General features: G+C 44.9%; 1 protein-coding gene across 2 annotated transcripts in view; it reads left to right on the top strand.

Moving 5' to 3' along the window:
- Positions 1 to 791: 791 nt before the first annotated feature.
- CDKAL1 (CDK5 regulatory subunit associated protein 1 like 1) overlaps positions 792 to 19915 on the top strand; it is a 686928-nt gene continuing 667804 nt past the window's right edge. For both annotated transcript variants that reach the window (XM_036348426.1, XM_036348425.1), the window contains exons 1-2: positions 792 to 879; positions 1676 to 1719. The gene's annotated coding sequence lies outside the window, so the exon portion shown is untranslated. The remainder of the gene's footprint in view (positions 880 to 1675; positions 1720 to 19915) is intronic.

Raw genomic sequence — 19915 nt, 5'->3', positions numbered from 1 at the left:
ATCAGTATACTCCATGAAAGTTCTCTTTCTGTGCTAAACTGCCTTACAGTTTGGCTGCTAAACTGCCTCCTAAACATTAAAAAACAAAAAACAAAAATGAAAAAACTTGCTTGGTGTTAAATGACCTATATTAAAATTTAATCTACCATCGTTCTTTCTCTATCCAGTGGTTCTCAACCTTCTGACCTTTTAAATACAGTTGCTCATGGTGTTACCCAACCATAAAATTATTTTTGTTGCTACTTCATAACTGTAATGTTGCTACTGTTATGAATCGTAATGTAAATATCTGATATGCAGGATGGTCTTAGGCGACCCCTGTGAAAGGGTCCTTCGACCGCCAAAGGGGTCGCGACCCACAGGTTGAGAACCGCTGATTATTAACCTCTTTTCACAAAAGGTTGAGGAAGCTAGAAAACACAACGAAAAGAGCAGGTTCTTTGGGAGCCAGGAAAGCTGGATTCATCACAGAGGTCAGTCATTACCTGGGCAGTAACTTGGGCAAGCACTTAAACTTCCGGTTTTCTCTTTTGTAAAATAAGATGTAATAATAAATGAATCGGAAGAAGATGTGTCTGTAAAGCCCTTACCTTAACACAGTGACTGATACATAGCAAGAGCTCAGAAGTTAGCTCTTTAGCGATCCTAAGAACCCGATGCCCTGAGGTTGTACTTTTACCGCGGCAACCGGAGGAAACGTAAACGTAAACCTCGCTGAAGGGAATCTAACCAGAAGTCGCGCTCCAGCAGTGAGGCAATTTGGTCCTTGCGGGCCACCGTCGCCGGGCATGCGCAGTGGGCGTGGCGGGACGTCAGTATCATGGCGAGCTCCATCTGAAGTCTGCGCGGTCCGAGAGAGGCGATCCTCATTTAAGACTGGTTTGTTATTTCGCGACTCTTGGGTAAGGGGGTGGATGGGTCCGTGTGGGACAGAGGTTGGCACGAACTCCTTTCATGTCGGAGCCTTATTTCCCCAATTGCAGTCTTTCCCTGGCTGCTTGATGGCTTATTTCGCAGTTAAAAGGGGGACTTGCCAGGTGGAAGGAGGGAACAGAGAGGCTGGAAGTCCTGCCCGAAGTGAGGACAGGGTCGTTGGCCTCGGGGGCCGCAGGGCTGTAGGGAGTTTTTAAGGGACCTCGGCCCTACCGTCAAGATGAGCTGCATTCGTTCTCCCACTGTCTGCATCAGTGAATTGGTGGGATGGCAGGAGGCTGTCGCAGTAGCTTCCACAGAGCTGTGTCTCATTAAGGATTTAAACCGAAGTTGGTCATCGGAGTAGGTGACTTGTATCTTCCCTTTTCCTTCTCGTTTACTTATGAAACCAGTCCGGAACTGGGGCCGACACGTGTCTCGGATGGAAGGTGGTCTGGATGCCTGCTTCATTGCCTTAGTTGTAGCTGTTTTGTAGTTGTTGGTCTCGCTTGAATCACGCAGACGTGTTATAATGCAGGATGGTGTTTATCACTGTGGCCAGGCGCTGGGTCTCAGTCGTGGCAAATGTGGCAGATGTCAGCACACTGTCCCCGATCAGTAAGAATTTGGAAGTGGCATTAACCTTGCTTTGTAAGACAGTCTTTTATGGAGGCTGATCTCTTTTAGGTAATTTTAAAGAGTTCTTACTGTGGTTTTGTGAACTTGTCAGCTTGCTTTTTCTAATCATTTTTTTATTTTCCAGACTCATCTTTCAAGAGGATTTGAGACTAATTGCAGATAATCAAGGTACTCATTTATTTTAAACCTTTAATGTTTGAGGGACATGTTACGCATTATAATGCGCAAAAAGATAGCCTAAGGTCTTAGTAATTTTGTCACCATCATTGTAGGGAAATGCTATGATGTCCATGTCACTAAATCCAAGAAACGCTTTCATTCATTTTACATAACCTTTTATCTGTGTTAAGTTGCACTGACTGTGCCCACTGCTTTGACGTGTTCTCTGCCTTTGCCTTCTACAACTAACTGATTTGCTCCTTTTCTGGCAACTGCATCTTAGTTTTCATTAAAAGCTGGTTCTCTTCTTTTGGCAGTTAAATTTGGAGTTTCTCAAGATATGGTCCTGTACCCCTTTCTCGTCTCTGTTCTCTCTCTCTGCGTGTTCTGATCCACAGTGTTATTCTCTGCCTTTTGATTCTAGTCATCCGAGTGGGTGTGAAGTGATACCTCATGGTTCTGATTGGCATTCCCTGGTAGCTAATGACGTTGACACCTTTTCACGTGCTTATTGGCCATTTGTATATCTTCGTCGGATAAATGTCTATTCAAATCCTTGCCCATATTTTACACTGGGCTATTTGTCTTTCCATTATTTAGTTGTTGTTTTTTTAATGTGTTCTTTTCAGAGACAGCAAGAGCTGTCCCAATAGAACTTTTCTTGTTTTGAGGCAAACCATTCAGAGACCCAATTTTCCACTTCTTTGTATGTTTTGAAGTGCTGCTCAGAAAGTGCGTGTGCCATCGATCAGAACGAGTGGTAACCTGAAGGAGCAAGGTCTGGTGAATACAGCGGGTGGGTTAATACTTCCCAGGCAAGATCTTTTAATGTGTCTTTATCTGGTTTTGAAGTGCGTGATGGTGCATCATCATGAAGCAAAATTACTTTGCTGTGTCTTCTGGCACATTCTGGTCGTTTCATGATCAAAGCATGGTTCAGATTGATTATTTGTTGTTGGTAGCGATCAGTATTAACAGTTTCACATGGTTTTAGAAGCTCATAATACACCACACCTTCCTGATCCCACCAAACACAAAGCATTGTCTTTCCAAAGAGATTTGACCTTGCAGTCGATGTTGATGGTTGACCTGGATCAGCCCATGATTTTGTGCACTTGGGATTCTCAAATTAATCCACTTTTTATAGCCCGTCACAATTCCGATGCAAAAACGACTTTCTTTCTTGCCATTGAAGCAACATTTTACTGATGACTTTTCAGTTTTCCATTTGTCTTTTGTTCAGTTGATGTGGCACCCATTTTTCTTCCTTTAAAATCTTTCCTGTTGCTTGTAAATGATCAGAGATTGTTTGCTGAACAACGTTTAATCTTTCTACAAGTTGTTTTTGAGTTTGACATGCATCTTCATCCAATAATGCTTGTAATTGTTGGTCTTCAAACTTTTTCAGTTCACCTGGACATTCTTTGTCTTTCGCATCAAAATCATCACTTTCAAAGCATTTAAACCAGCATTCACAAGTATCTTGAGATGAAGCATATTCACATAAGCTTCCTGAAGTATTCAGCAGCACTTTTCTTCAAAATGAATTATAACTTCCTGCAAATGCTCTTTTTTTTTGGCACGAAATTCGACATTTTTAAGTGTAAAAACATCTATGATGTTAACACCTTTAGCAAATTTGACATATGAAGTTTTGAAGCTTGTCAATACAACAAAATAGCATACATATCAAATCGCATCTATATCAACATATGTGTAACTTCATCTATTGAAAAAAATCCGCATTATTAACCAGTACACCTGGTATGAAAACTGGTTTCACAGCTGTGGCTACACACATGAGAATTACTGGAAAGTTTAAAAAAATACTGATGCCCAGGCTTGGTTTACAGAGATTGATTTAACTGATGTGGGGCTCAGTTGTTTGTAATTTTCAAAAGCCCCTCAGGTGAATACAATGAGTACTCAAGACTGAGAAGTTATGCTGTAGGACAGTGGTTCTCAACCTTGGCTGCACATAAGAATCACCTGGGAATCTTTTTAAAATCCTGATTTCTGGGATTTTAAAAAGATTCCCAGGTGATTCTAATGTGCAGCCAAGGTTGAGAACCACTGCTGTAGGAGAATAGTGGTTCTCGATCAGGTGGGAAGTGGAATCACCTGGGCAGGTTTTACGTTAATATCCCTAAGTTCCACTCTTGGAGATTCTAGTTCAGAACGGGATCTGGGTATCTATATACGGTACATAAAAGGCTAATATGCAAAGTGTCCTCTCGGGAGTTCGACTGGGAGACTGGGAGTCCCATCACTTGCTATGATGTGCGCTGACCACCAGGGGACGGCGTGGAATGAAGGAAGGCCCTGGCTGGCAGCCGGAAAGTCCCAATCGGCCCTGATTGCCAACCAGGCCTAGGGACCCTACCCATGCATGAATTTCATTCACTGGACCTCTAGTCTCTCTCTCTCTCTCTCTCTCTCTCTCTCTCTCTCTATATATATATATATATATATATGGCTAATATGCTAAGTGTCCGTCCGTCTGGTAGCTATTATGTGAACTGACCACTAAGGGGCAGACACAACACAGAAGCTGCCAAGCTGCAGTGACTTGGCAGAGGCGGTTCTTGGGTGACGCACCCCAAAACCAGAGAGGAGGGAGTCCGATTCCTCATGGGGCTGCACGATTCCACCTTCGGCTGTGGGTTACATTGTTGCTGGGGCACTGTTGACCCTGAATCTGGTTTATAGCACACTTGTGTTGTGTTCCACACCTTGTATGACAGCAACTTTGCAGAGTGTCCTCTCACACTCTGGGACCCCTTGGGGGATGTTGGAGAGCCAGTTTCAGCCCGATCCTCATAGGCCAGGCTGAGGAACCCCACCTGCCAGAGGGACCCCGTTCACTCCGCAGATGCCCCTCGAGCCATGGTGCTACCCCAGGTGGGGATGGCCTGGGAGGGACCGAGAGAGGTTGACTCCAGGGCATGTCCAGCCCGTCTCGCCCAGTCCCACCCCGCCAGCCACCTTCTAATTTCCTTTCAATGTGTACAAATCTGTGCACTGGGTCACTAGTCTATATATATAAAAGCCTAAGTGACCATTACAACGGAATGACCAGTCAACCAGTCGCTATGATGCGCACTGACCACCAGGGGGCAGATGCTCAACGCAGGAGCTGCCCCATGGTGGTCAGTGTGCTCCCATGGGGGAGCACCACTTAGCCAGAAGCCAGGCTCATGGCTGGCGAGCACAGCTGTGGCAGTGGGAGCCTCTCCCAACTCCGCAGCAGCATTACTGAGTGGCGGGAGCAGGTGCAGCGGGCTGGGATGAGCACAAGCAGCAGGGCACCTGCCCCTGTTTTGGCTCTTTCCTGGCCGCCTGCTGCTTGGCGCACTGCTACACCCCCCAAGGGGTCCCGGATTGTGAGAGGGTGCAGGCCAAATTTTGTGCACCAGGCCTCTAGTTTTATTATAAAACCTCCTCTAATAAATCACCTATGTAGGTTACAGTACTCTAGGACACTGTATTCTCTCTTCTTTGCATATTAGCCTTTTATGTACCGTATATAGATACCCAGATCCCATTCTGAACTAGAATCTCCAAGAGTGGAACTTAGGGATATTAATCCTCACTCAAGAATATGTTTTAGAGAAGGGTGTAGGAAGAGAGGGAGGGAAAGGGGGAGAGAGAAACATTGATGTGAGAGAGAAACATCGATCAGTTACCTCCCATACCCACCCTCACCAGGGAATGAACCCAAAATCTAGGTATGTGCCCTGACTGGAATCAAACCTGCAACCTTTTTGGTATATGGGACAATACTCCAACCAACTGAGCCACCCTGCTAGGCCTTCTTTTTATCATTTTCAATGTCTCCCTTTTCTCTGATTCTGTTTTTACTAGTGATCCGGTGCACAAAATTTGTGCACATTAAAGGGAATTAATTAGAGGAAATATTTTAATATTGCTATTTGCCCTTTCTCTATAAAAGAAGTGCCAGATATGAAAGAAAATTAGTAAAATGTATATGAAAATCTTCCTCCTGTCAGAGTCTGGGGCATGCCATGGGAACCAGAGTCAAGTCCCCACCCACCCACGTGCGCCTCAAAATCGTGTGAGACCCAGACCTGGTCGGCCCCACCCCCATTGGGCTAGATCCAGACCTGGCCAGCCACACCCCCATCAAGTCCCGCCGGGTTGGGGGTGCGGCCTCAGGTCCCCCATCAAGCCCTGCTGGGCAGGGGGTGTAGCCTGAGGTCCCCCGGCCTGGCGTCAGGGCGGGGACCATGGCCTCAGGTCTTCCAGCCCGGTGCTGGGCAGGGGGTGCAGCCTGGGTTACCCGCTCAAGCCCCGCTGGGCGGGGGGTGCACCCTGAGCTTCCCCCGTCAAGTCCCGCTGGGTGGGGGGCACAGCCTGAGGTCCCCTGTCAAGCCCCGCTGGGGCATGGGGTGCAGCCTCAGGTCCCCTGCCCTGGCCCAGTGCCATGCAACCTCAGGTCCCTGCTGATTGCTTGTTAAGGCTCGTTAGGGGAACTCAGCCTCCGCTATGGGCACCATTATGACCAAGATGGGCAGCCATCTTGACCATTATGGTGTGATGGTCAATTTGCATATTCCTGCTTTACTAGATAACATTCCCTTCATCATATCTAATTTCTTCTTTCTTTGAAAAACACCTTTATATTGTCCTCTTGTTCCATTTAACTATTATTTTGCTTTCCTTTTGTTCTCAAATTTTCATTTTCTTGTCTTTTTTTTTTTTTTTTTTTTTAATATATTTTATTGATTTTTTACAGAGAGGAAGGGAGAGAGATAGAGAGTCAGAAACATCGATGAGAGAGAATCATCGATCGGCTGCCTCCTGCACATCCCCTACTGGGGATATGCCCGCAACCCAGGCACATGCCCTTGACCGGAATCGAACCTGGGACCTCTCAGTCCGCAGGCCGATGCTCTATCCACTGAGCCAAACCGGTTTCGGCAAATTTTCATTTTCTTATTGCTCACTTATTTAACAATTTCTGGAGGCTAACACTTCCTTCTACCTGTTTGTTTGGAAGTAAGAAATTTATTACTATAGGTGAGTGAGATTGTTCAGGAACTATGATATGCTGCTAGGTTTAGGAACCTCTGCATTATATTATCTTTGACTCTGTTGTCTCCCTAGAGTGAATTTCTCGAAATGGAATTGTTAGGTTGAGGGATATATATAAGGGGTTTTAAAGTTTGATATGTATTTCCAGATTGTCCTCCAGAAAGGATATGCCAGTTCTATTGGGCTTTCAGCTAGCAGTAGGGTTGTCAGTTTTGTTTTGTTTTTAATCAGTAGGGTGAAAAATAATTCATATTTAAAGACTTGTTATTAGTGTGTTTGAGCATTCTTTCCTCTGTTTATGTTTTTCCTTTGCCCATATATTTTTTGGAGTGTGTTTATATCTTTTGGTCAAATTAGACTCTTGCATTGCTTGTGCTTTGCCAATGAGGCAGAGTTTGGTGTTGAGAGAAGGCCTAGGTTCTAATTCTAGCTCTATCAGTGTACAAATCTTTTAGCTTTTTTGGACTTCAGTTATGTAAAATAAGAGGTTTAAGTTTGTTCCCTACTTCTCTAACTCTGTGATATTGTATGTCAACTGCAACAAACCCTTCTCATCTCTCTTCTTCCATTTTTTCCCTTCTTTTTTCTATGGGATGTTAAAATTGTGTAATGTGAAAAAGATAGCTTTTAATATGTCATTTAATTCATAGTCCTTCAGTAGCTCTTTAGTAACATTCAAAGGCACTACTTGGCCTTAGACTTCCACACTTATTTTTATTTCATACTAGAGGCCTGGTACATGGATTCATGCACCAGTGGGGTCCCTTGGCCTGGCCTGTGCCCTCTCGCAATCCAGGACCCCGGGGGAATGTTGGACTGCTGGTTTTGGCCCGAACCCCACAGGCCAGGCTGAGGGACTACACCGGTGCACGAATCTGTGCACCTGGCCTCTAGTATGCATATAAGATCTTTGGTTAATCTCTTTCTCCTCCCTTCCCCCTTCCCTCTGAGATAGATCAGTCTGTTCCATGTTTCCATGCCTGTGCATTGAGCGTATGCCCCCTGGTGGTCAGTGTGTGTCATAGCTACTGGTCGAATGGTCGAACGGTTGTTTAGGCTTTTATATATATAGAAGATAATAGTGATAGAAGAAGCCCTAGGGATTAGGTATTTTCTTTATCTTTTCATCCAGAGTAAGGATTTTTTCCTTTGTTACAGAAAGATTAGCTAAATTTTGCTTAAACAAGCATTTTTTTACTTATTCAGTTGTCTGTCAACATTGTGTGCCTGCTATGTGCTAGGCATTGTTATAGGTGTGGATACAGTGGTGAAAAGAGATTATGCCTTTGTCCTTGTAGAGCTCACACTTTAATGAGGAAGGCAGATGCAGTTGTATGTATGGTATCAGGTAGGTTAGTTCTATGAAGAAAAATGAAACATAAAGCATGGTTAGAGGTTAGTGTAATGCTTGATCAGTGGGTGGTTATTTTAGAAAGGCCTCTCCAAGGAGGTGGCATTTGAGTATGTAAGTGGCAGCAAGCCATACAAATACCTGGGGATGATTTTCCAGACAGAGGAATAGCAATTGTGAAGGCCTCTGAGTCAGAAACTAGTTTGGCATACTCAGTGAATATCAAAAAGTTAGCACAGTTGGTGCAGAGTGGGAGGTGATAGAGGGAATAGCTACGGGCCATACTTAGTTAGCCTGGGTAGTCTACAGTAAAAAATATTTATTGAGAATGTGCATTATGCTAGACGTAGTTCTAGGCTCCACCTGGGACAAATCAGTAAACAAAGCCCACAAAAAACTTTATCCTCACAGAGTATATTCTAGTAGAAAGAGATAGACATTAACAAAATAATGAAAACATCTGAGCAGGCGATGAAATGCTATGGTGTGTTTGTTTCCCCCCCATCCCGCGTAGTTCAGGGTTCAGGATCTGGAAGAGGGGCCGCACACAAATGAAAGAGACGAGACAAGAGATAATTTGGAAATTGGGGGGCCAGGCGAGAACCCATCCCAAGAGGATGGACTCTACTTGTGCTCAGGCCTTGCCACCCTTTTATTGAGTTTGGGATACACCAGGCACATTCCTGTAACAGATTGTCAGTAAGGATTTACATGACTATCTGGTGGGGAAGTTGCTTCAGCTACCATTGTCTAAACTAAACAGTAGGTACATAGCTCTGATCTTTGCCAGGGCTTCAAGGGTCACCAGCATTCCGGGTTCCGTGTCCACACCTCTCTGCTAGAGAAGACAATAGGCGGCTTCCCACATTTTGGTAAGAAAACAAGGTAGGGAGTGGGGATTGGAAGTGAAGAGAAAGTATATGTACATATGGTGAGGTGTGGGAGTTGCTCAGAAGGGCCTTGCTGGTGACATTTGAACAGATTCCTGAAGGGCTTGAAGATGTTCTATACAAGAATAAAATCCTGAGATGACTGTTCCTTGTAGATACAAACTGGGAGGAAGCCCACATGGCTGAATATAGTGATGGGGAGAGTGGCAGGCTTTATGGTCAGAGGGGTAACAGGAAGCTGATTACATACGTCCTTGCAGATTTGTGTAGTGATTTTGGCTTTTTATTCTGAAGTAGAAGACATTGGAATATTTTGATCAGAAGCTTGAGACAAACTTAGATTTTAAAGGGATCCTTGGCTTCTATGCTGAAATGTCCTTTGGGAATTAGGGTATAAGTAGGGCGACTACTTGTCAATAATCTAGGCAAGAGTTGATGTTGGTTTGGACCAAGAATGTAACAGTGGGCAGAGTGAAAAATAGATTCCAAGTATGTTTTGAAGATAGAGCCAATGGGGTTTTGTTGGTGCATTGGATTAGGGCAGTGGTCGGCAAACTGCGGCCCCTTGAGTGTGGCTCTTCCACAAAATACTACATGTGGGTGCGCACGTACAGTGTGATTGAAACTTCATGCCCACACTCAAGGGGCCAAAGAGCCACATGTGGCTCGCAAGCCGTAGTTTGCCGACCACTGGATTGCAGGATTCCAGGACTTTTGGCCTGAGCTGGTAGAAGACTAGGACTGCCTTTAAATGAGATGGGGAAAGATGTGGAAGGATCTGGTGGGGTAAGGTAGAGAGAAGATTAAGGGTTTCCTTTTTGATTTTTTAAGTTTGAAATAAACATTATATAGGTGTGTTGAATATGCAGTTGGACATGTGAGTCTGAAGTTTAGGGGAGGACTGAGACCGGTTATATAAGCATACTAGAGGCCCGGTGCATGAAAATTCATGCACTGGAGGGGGGTCTCTCAGCCCAGCTTGCCCCCTCTCACAGTCCGGGAGCTCCCAGGGGTGGGAGGCGACCCGGTGATCAGAGGAAGGCGACACCCCATCACACCTCTGCTGCTGCCACTGCCGGCAGCGCAGCACAAGCCTCGGGTGGCCCTGGGCAGCTGGGCAGCCACCATCCAAGGCTTGTGTGCACCTCAGGCTGGCCCTCGGCGGCTGGGGGGCTGAAGGGACTGGGGGTCTCTGGAGGCAGGGATGCGGAGTGGCTGGGCCCACCTGGGGCCACGCTTCTGCTGCCCCAGTGGGGCTGAGGGGACTGGGTGCCACCATCTTTGAGGGTGAGGCAGTCAATTAGCATATTCCCTCCGTATTGGCTGTGGGTGCTGCCATTTTTGCAACAGCATGAGGGTCAATTAGCATATTTCCTCTTTATTAGATAGGATAGTTGGTATTTCAAGGCCACGGATTGGATAACAGGGTATGCCTGTAACTTGGGTGAGGAACATCTGGCGTGAGGGCCATATAAGAACACACAGTGAAATCATTTGGTGTGGCCCTGCCAAAGCATTAAGGGTGAGTTAATTAATTGTTTGACCAAGTAGAGCAAGTTAATTTTTAGGTTGATAATTTTGTATGGCCTGAAAATGAAGTTATAAATATCCAGAGAGAACCAAGATGGCGGCATAAGGTATAGACCTGTGCGTACTGCCTCCCACAACAACATTGAAACTACCAACTATAAGACTGAACAGCTATCATTCAGAACCATGGGAAAGCTGGCCCAGTGGAAGTTCTACAACTGGAAGGAAAGAAAGAAGTGCATTGAGACTAAGTAGGAGATGCAGAGGCGCCAAGAACAGAGGTATGGAGTCGCATGCCAGGTGGGCTGCAACTGGCTGCGTGTTTTTTTTCAATCGGAAGGGGATACAAGCTCTTGAATCCACTGAGCTTGTTTGGGGCGGGATTCTGAGGTCCCAGACCCCTACGGGGAGGGCGGGACTGCCTTGCAGCGGGTCGGAGAGCGAGGGTGGCTTTCTTGCGGAGCTGCTCGCCAGCACTTGGGGACACGGAGACGCGGTGTCGCGGAGAGGCAAGGCGTCGCAGAGACGCCATTGCTGTTTGCTCCTCCCTGGTGACTCCCTGAGCCTCCGCCCTACTCAATTTACATCCCCACCCAAGCTGTACCAGTGGCACAAAAGGAACCACCTGTGCTTTTGCAGCCTAACCCAACAAACTGCAGATTTAAACTCCTCGCATCCATAAGGGACACACTCAAGAAGCAGAATCAGGTTTGGAGGAAGCCGGAGCCTGAACCGGCTGGGCCGGCAACATGGAACTGCTGTACCAGCAAATGCACAAGCAGGTCTACCAGATCCAGTCTCACATGGGACGCCGGGAGATGGCAGACAAGCAGTCTGTGCACTTAGTAGAAAACGAAATCCAAGCAAGCATACCAGATATTCAGCCAGCTAGAACGCCTGGAGATTTTGTCCAGCAAGGAGCCTCCCAACAAAAGACAGAATGCCAAACTTCGTGTTGACCAGTTAAAGTATGATGTCCAGCACCTGCAGACTGCTTTCAGAAACTTACAGCATTGGCGATACACAAGGGAGCAGCAGGAGAGACAGCGAGAGGAGCTTCTGTCTCGCACCTTCACCCCCAACGTGGGATGCGGCGCCCCCTGCGAGGCTGCGACGGCCCCTGCGAGGCTGCGATGCCTCCTGGGAGGCTGCGTGAGGCTGTGACACCTCCTGCGAGGCTGCGACGGCCCCTGTGAGGCTGCGTGAGGCTGCTTGAGGCTGTGATGCCCCCTGCGAGGCTGCGACAGCCCCTGTGAGGCTGTGATGGCCCCTGGGAGGCTGAGACGGCCCCTGCGAGGCTGCGTCGGCCGCTGGGAAGCTGGTGGAACCGCGCGAGCTGCCCAGATGGCTTCATCGACGGCCCGCGAACCAGCTCGCAGCCCCATGCACAACTATCACCCGAAGGGCAAGAGGGGTGAGAGCAGCTGTAGTGTTGCTTTCTCCTCACTTTTGGTAATGAAATCCTCATTTTAAACATAAGAGGACACATTATTTTAAAAAGCCGTTACGTGGCTCCGTATCCTTTCTGTGTAGAGCGTGAACAAATCGTGAGAGACCTTTCCGAACACAGGGACACGTTGCGGATGGAAATAGCTACATTTTCCATGTGTATGACCTTTGACCCAGCGACAAAAAGTGTACACCTATGGATGAGGATAGTGGGGGGGTAATGGGCAGAGGGTGGGGTGGGAACTGGGTGGAGAGGAGCTATGGGGGGAAATAAGGGGGAACAACTGTAATAATCTGAACAATGAAGATTTATTTTAAAAAAATAAAAAAAAATAATAAAAAAAATAAATATCCAAATGGCCCTTGGCAAAGAAAAGGTTCCCACAAGACTTGTGGAGTGGCTAATGAGGTAGGAGGAGAACTCAGAGAGTGTAGTGCCCTACAGATGAGGTCATTTGAGATGACTGAGAATTTATCATTGTTTATATTGCTGGAAGTCATTGATATCATGACAGGCAATTTTGGTGGAGTGGTGGGGGTGAAAGCCTGGTTCATGAGAGAATGGGAGGGGGAAATTGGGGATTGTAAATATAGATAGCTTTTTTTTTTTTTTTTTTTTAAGAAAAATATCTTTATTGATTTCTGAGGAGAAGAGAGAGGGACAGAGAAATAGAAACATCAGTGATGATAGAGAATCATTGGTTGGCTGCCTCCTGCACACCCCACACTGAGGATTGAGCCTGCAACACAGGCATGTGCCCTGGACTGGAATCAAACCTGGGTCCACAGGCTGATGCTCTATCCACTGAGCCAAACCAGCTAGAGCCGTATAGATAGCTTTTGCAAGAAGTTTTTCTTTAAAGGAGAGAAATGTAATGGAGACAGTAAATGGAGGAAGTGGGATCATGATAAAGCTTTTGTTTTCTAAATGGGAAAAAAATAGCATGTTTATATCCAGATAGTAATGATTCAGTAGGGAGACCATTAGTAAAGAGGGAGTATTGCTGGAATTCTTTGCTTGAGTAGGTCAGAGCACAAGGATTGTTCTTAGGTGGACAGTTATTCATAGTAATAGATTGGTAGGCTGAGTACATGGGCAAAGAACCACTTCTGGGTAAACAAAGGAAGTCATCCATCTGTGCAAAATGTTGTAGGGCATCTGAGGTCGGCTTCATTCAAGCTTTCTGTTTTCAATACCATCTTTAGCCATACTAAGAGGAGATCTGTGAGAAATTAATTTTCAGAAAATTTCTAAGATAAATGAGTTTGTTTCTTTACTGCATGCAGTCTTTGCTTTACTAATGTGTGCTGGCAATCTATAAGCAGGCAGAATTTCCTAGTTAATTTGACCACAGAACCATTTTTTCATGGATAGTTAATATCTCAAAAAGAACCAATTTGAGGAAGACTAACTTAATTCATTTCACCTTATCTAGTTTGCCGAATTGGCCAGGACTCTTGTTTGCAAGAGCAGAAAACCCAGCTCAAACTAATTTAAGCCACAGAAATTTATTGGCTCACATGACTGGGCAGAGTGGGGCAGCATCAGGCTTCAGGCATTGGTTGGATCCAGATGCTCAAATAATGTCAGTATGGCTCTTTATTGCTCCATTTTTTATTACTTTTCATTCCTTAGGTAGCCTTCTGCCCTGTGACTGGCAGGTGGTCTCCAGTATCATCAAGATGACATCCTTCCAACTTAGCCACTTCAGTGAAAAGAGAAGCCATCTCTACTGTTAACTCTGGCACAGAAGTGCTCATCATGATTCTGATTGGCAGGGCCTGTCATATCCAACTCTGAACCAATCACTGTGGCCAGGAGGATGGGTTACACTGGCAGGCTTGGGTTATGTGCCCCATTCCTGTGTCTAGGGAAGGAGGCGGCCTGTAATTGACAGTCCCTCTATGACCATGTTATATGCATGTTAACTATAATGGAGCAAGTCCTTGATTGATTGCCACTTGGGTTATTTGTAATCTATAAAGCTAGCTGAGATCTGAACGGAAGTTTGTCTTGTTTATAGGGCATAATTTGTCATAGTTGTAAAGAGTACATTACATACAGTAAAGGACACACAATGAGCCTGGCTGGAAGCTATTCTTAATTGAAAGATGTTAATGGAAAGATGAAAATTTGGCAAATGAAGAGAAGGAAAATTCATCAGAAAGGCTGAGATCAGAGGAGAGTATAGGGTTCTTTTTTAAAATAATATTTATTGTTGAAGTATTACATATATTCCCTTATTTCCCCCACTAACCCCTTCTAGCATGCCCCTGACCCCCACCCCAGACCTTCACTACACATTGTCTGTGTCCATGGGTTATGTGTATATGCATATAAGTTCTTTGGTTGACCTCTTCCCACCCACCCTCCCCTGCCTTCCCTCTGAGATTCTGCTGTCCTATGCGTCTATGTCTCTTGATCTATTTTGTTCATCACTTTATTTTGTTTATTAGATTTCACATATGAGTGAGGTCATGTGACACTTGTCTTTCTCAGACTGGCTCATTTTGCTTAGCTTAGAGAGGATAGGATTTTTAACAGTGAGTAGGCGGCCCAGATGAGAACAGTGGTCACTCAGTGTACATACGGTAAGTAGGCAGCAGAGTGTCGCACAGCGTATGGGCTCAGGCTCATCTGGCATGCAGTTCTTGCCGTGCTTCCTTGCGTGAGTTAGCTTCTCTCTGTTTCAGATTTATCTTTAAGTGAGGATAATAACACTGTCTACCTATGGAGCTGTTGGGAATGGTTAATGGCTGACTCTGAGCACTTGCTTCATGCCTGGGCATAGTATTGGTCGTAGTACTATCAGTAAGTGTACTCATGTACACTTTATTTTTCTTTTTTCTATTCAAGGTAGTTTTTTTTTCCTTTAATCATTTTAACATAATTGTAAATTCACTTACAGTTATAAAAATTATGTGGAGATGCTGTACACTTTATCCAGTTTCTCCCAGTGGTAGTGTCTTGTAAAACTATAATACAGTATCACAACCAGGATCTTAACATTTACATAGTCAGGATATAGAATATTTCCATCACTGCAAGGATCTCTCATGTTGCCCTTTTATAGTCAGATTCACTTTCCTGCTATCCATCCTCTCCTTAATCCCTGACAACCACTATTTTTTTCTCCGTTTATATAGTTTTATTTCAATCTCCATTACTGTATGTTACATAAATGTAAATATACAGTATGTGACATTTTGAAATTTGACTGTATTCACTCAGCATAATTCTTTGGAGATTCATCCAAGTTGTTTCATATGGCAAGAATACATTCTTTTTTCATTGCTGTGTCGTATTCTATGGCATGGATGTATCCCAGTTTGTTTAACTATTCAACCCATTGAAGGGCATCTGGGCTGTTTCCAAGTTTTGGCTATTACAAAGACAGCTACTATAAACACTTGTGTTCAGGTTTTTGCATGATTTTAAGTCTTTACATCTCTTGGATTAAGCCCTCAGTAATACAATTGCCAGGTTGCAGTGTAGTTACATGATTAATATTTTTTCTCCAAACAGCTGTACCATTTTATATTCCCATCAGGACTGTATGAGGGATTCAGTTACTTTGTACATTTGTCAGCATTTAGTGTTCTCACTACTATTTTGTATTTTAGCCGTTTTGATAGCTGTGGATTATTAATGTTGAGTCTCTTTTCATGTGCTTATCAGCCATCTTTATATCTTCTTTCTTTTTTTGCATATGTAGCTATTGCATTTTAAAAATTGAATTATTGGGTTGACATTGGTTAATAAAATTATATACGTTTCATGTGTATAATTTTATAATACATCATCTATATATTGTATTGTGTTCACCATCCCAAGCCCAAGTCTCCTTCCATCACCATTTATCTCCCCTTTACCCTCTTGTACATCTCCCCTGCATATTTTCTTAGATGAAAAGTCTTCCTTTTGTTCATTTTCTAACTGGATTTATTTTTTCAGTATTGTGTTTGAATTCTAGATATTAGTTCTTTTTCAGGTTAGCAAATATTGCTCCCACTCTGTAGTTTGACTTTTCATTCTCTCAAAAGAGTCTTTTGCATATCAAAAGTTTTTAATTTTGATGATGTCTGGATTTAATTTCTCTTTTTATGGATTGTGCTTTTTGTGTCAAGTCTGAGAACTCTTCACCTAGCTTTAGGTCTAGAAGATTTTCTTTTATAATTTTTTCTAAAGGTTATAGTCTCACATTTTACATTTACGTCCATGATACATTTTTGAATTAATTTTTGTGTAAGTTGTGAGCCTTGGGTTGCAGTTTATTTTTGCCTATAGATGTCTAATTGCTCAAGCACTAATTTTTGAAAAGGCTAGCTTTCCTTCCTAGAATGGCTTTTGCACTTTTGTGAAAAATCGTTTGAGCATACAGTAGGTCCTCGGGTTACATTGGAGATCTGTTCCTATGGCGTGACAGAACGTGATTTTCACCATAAGTGGGAACTCACCTACATAAGCAACTACGTCACTCACATGGAGCACATACACAGCAGTAATGAAGTGAAACAGTAAAAAAAATTTAAAAGAAAGATAACAATTCCTGACCTTTACTTGTAGTAAATAAATAATAAAAAACATAAAGCACATATGTACATATATCAAAATGAAGGAACTTTTTTTTTTTTTAATAAATTAGAGGCCCGGTGCACAAAAATTTGTGCACTTGGGGGGGGGAGGGGAGGGTCCCTCAGCCCGGCCTGTGCCCTCTCGCAGTCTGGGAGCCCTCGGGAGATAACAACCTGCTGGCTTAGGCCTGCTCCCGGGTGGCAGAGGGCAGGCCCAATCCCTGGGTGCAGCCCCTGGTCGGGCTCAGAGCAGGGCTGATTGGGGAGTTGGGGCACCGCCCCCTGTCATGCACAGAGCAGGGCGGATCGGGAGGTTGCGATGCCACCCTCAGTCACGCTCAGGGTAGGGACGATTGGGAGGTTGGGCACCACCCCCTGTCACACTCAAGTCAGGGTCGATGGGGAGGTTGCGGCCCCACCACCTGTCACGCACAGAGCAGGGCCGATCAGGGGGCTGAGGAGCTCCCCCCTGTCACTCACAGAGTAGGGCTGATAGGGGAGTTGGGGCACCACCCCCTGTCACACACAGAGCAGGGCGGATCAGGGGGTTGGGGCGCCGCACCCTGTCACACTCAGAGCAGGGCCAATGGGGAGGTTATGGCTCTACCCCATCACACACAGAGCAGGGCCCAAGGGGGCGGTTGGGGCATCGCCCTCTATCACCCACAGAGCAGGGCCAATCAGGGGGTTGAGGCGCCGCACCCGGTCACACACAGAGCCACAGGGCGATCAGGGGGTTGGGGAGCTCCCCCTATCAGGCACAGAGCAGGGCTGATCAGGGGGTTGGGGCGCCTTCCCCTGTCACAAACAGAGCAGGGCGGATAGGAAGGTTGTGGCCCCACCCCCTGTCACACACAGAGCCGCAGGGTGATCAGGGTGTTTGGGCGCTGCCCCCTGTCACACTGATCCTGGTGCCGGGAGGCCTCGCGGCTCCGCTGATCCCGGTGCTGGGAGGCATATTACCCTTTTACTATATAGGATAGAGGCCTGGTGCATGGCTGGGGGCCGGCTGGTTTGCCCTGAAGGGTGTCCTGGATCAGGGTGGGGGTCCCCACTGGGGTGCCTGGCCAGCCTGGATGAGGGGCTGATGGCTGTTTGCAACTGGTCACACACCCTTCAGGGTGGGGGTCCCCATTGGGGTGCCTGGCCAGTCTGGGTGAGGGGCTAAGGGCTGTTTTCAGGCTGGCGGGTGACTGAAGCTCCCAACCGCTCCTTTTTTTCTTTCTTTCTTTTTTATTCTGGGCCAGCTTTAGCTCTGAGGCTTGGCTCCAGCTCTTAGGCCTCTGCTGCTGAAAGCAGGTATCTGGTTTGTTTGGGTTCTATAATCAAAACACTGTTTCAACTCCAGCTCTGAGATCCTGGCTGGCTGAAAGTAGGTTTCTGGGGTTTTGTTTAGCTTCTATATTTGTAACAGTGTTTCAAACTGCAAGCTCAGAGGCTGGCAGCGGCAGGCGGGGAACATTGGCTTCCTTCATCACTGAAGCGAGCAAGCCTCATGTTCACTTCAAGATGCCTGGCTGCCGGCTGCCATCTTGGCTGGCAGTTAATTTGCATATCACCCTGATTAGCCAATGGGAAGAGTAGCAGATGTACGGCTAATTACCATGTTTCTCTTTTATTAGATAGGATAGGAGATGGCGACGTAACCACGAAACGATGTATGTCAAGTCCGATGTTACTCGAGGACTGTCTGTATTTGTGTGGGTCTATTTCCAGGCTCCCTGTTATATTTTGTTAATCCATGTTTATATTCTACTAATATTACACAGTCTTAATTACTTAATAAGTCTTAAAATTGGTCAGGCTAATTCCTCCCACTTTATTCTATTTTTTACCAGTTGCTTTAGACATGTTCATTTCTTTACCTTTCTATATAGATTTTGGAACTCATCTGTGTCTACAAAAAATTTTGCTGGGATTTTGATAGGGCTTTAATTTTAAACTTAAATGTCAGTTTGGTCTTCACCGACAGTGGGAGTGCAGTGGTGCTTCATTACTGGTTTGTTGGTTGGATTGAAAGTCCAAGGTCCCTACTGGGCCTTCTGCTTCTATTCTGATGAGGTATATTGGGGTGCCTCATTATATCCTCATAAGGAAGACGTCAGGGCTCCCCACTTTGCCTTTGTGGCTTGTCTGGAGGTGGGATCATAGTTTTGTAGGTTTCTTCTTTTTTTTTTTTTTGGCAGAATGGTTATTGTCTAAAAGTTTTCTGCCTTGCTGGGCTGCCCCTTTTCTGGTTGTTTGACAAGAAAACAGACTTTTGTTGTTTTTTTTTATTTTCTATGTTTGCTGGCACTTCTGGGTTGCTGGCTTCTTTAACTCCGTGTCTGGGAATGGGAGGCAAGCTCCTGCCCCCGCCCCACGCCCCTAAGGAATTCACCATTTGGATTCCAAGGTTCCTAACCTGTCTTCCTTTTTCCCTCCACCTTTCAAAGTCTTCTTAAGTTTATTTTATGTATAATGTCCAGAGTTTTAATTGTACTTAGCAGGAGAAATAGGAAAAAGAATGTCTACTCTTATCTTCCTGGAAGCTGTGTCCACATTTTCTTTTCTTGATAACAAAAATTTTGAACATTCAGGAAAGTAGAATAGGAAATGAACACCAACATATCTAGTTTCTAGATTTAAGAGTTGTAAATGTTTCCCATATGTCTTTATCTAATTTTTTTGTTTTAGTAAATTATAGACATAATGCATTTCACCTCCAAACATTCAATATGCATCTCCAAAAATACAAGATTTTGAATAATATATATAATGTAATACAAATAATAAATATAAGTTCAGTATAAAAAATAAAGATTTTTAAACATAAGGACAGTACTTTATATTTAATGATTTATAGCAGTGATTTGAATTGGTGTGCTGCAAGAAGTTTTAAAGCATGCAAAACCAACCCTGGCTAGTATGGCTCAGTTGGTTGGGTATCATCCCATGAGACAGCCAATGCAATGATAGCCATTTGTTATGAATTCCCTGTCTTGAACCATAAATATGTAGGTCATATAATAGAGTTGCATCTTATTGGTCATGTCCCATAATAAGTTTATGTCTGATTGGTTAATTCTTGATACCAGTAATCCTTATATACAAGTATAGGCATCTGATTTTTAAAAAAGTAACTTTGGAACAAAAAGGATAGGTAATTACTATTATATTATTACTAAAGGCCTGGCGCACGAAAATTGTGCACTCCGGGGGGTGTGGGGTGGGTCCCTCAGCCCGCCTGCACCCTCTCACAGTCCAGGAGCCCTCAGTCGGACATCCTTAGCACTGCCTCGGAGGCGGGAGAGGCTCCCACCACTGCTGCTGCGCTCACCAGCTGTGAGCTCGGCTTCTGGCTGAGCTCTGCTCC

The sequence above is a fragment of the Myotis myotis genome, unplaced genomic scaffold (genome assembly GCF_014108235.1).
Source record: "Myotis myotis isolate mMyoMyo1 unplaced genomic scaffold, mMyoMyo1.p scaffold_m19_p_2, whole genome shotgun sequence".
NCBI lineage: Eukaryota > Metazoa > Chordata > Mammalia > Chiroptera > Vespertilionidae > Myotis > Myotis myotis.
Note: the sequence above shows the minus strand (reverse complement) of the source record. Positions and strands in the feature narration are given on the sequence as shown.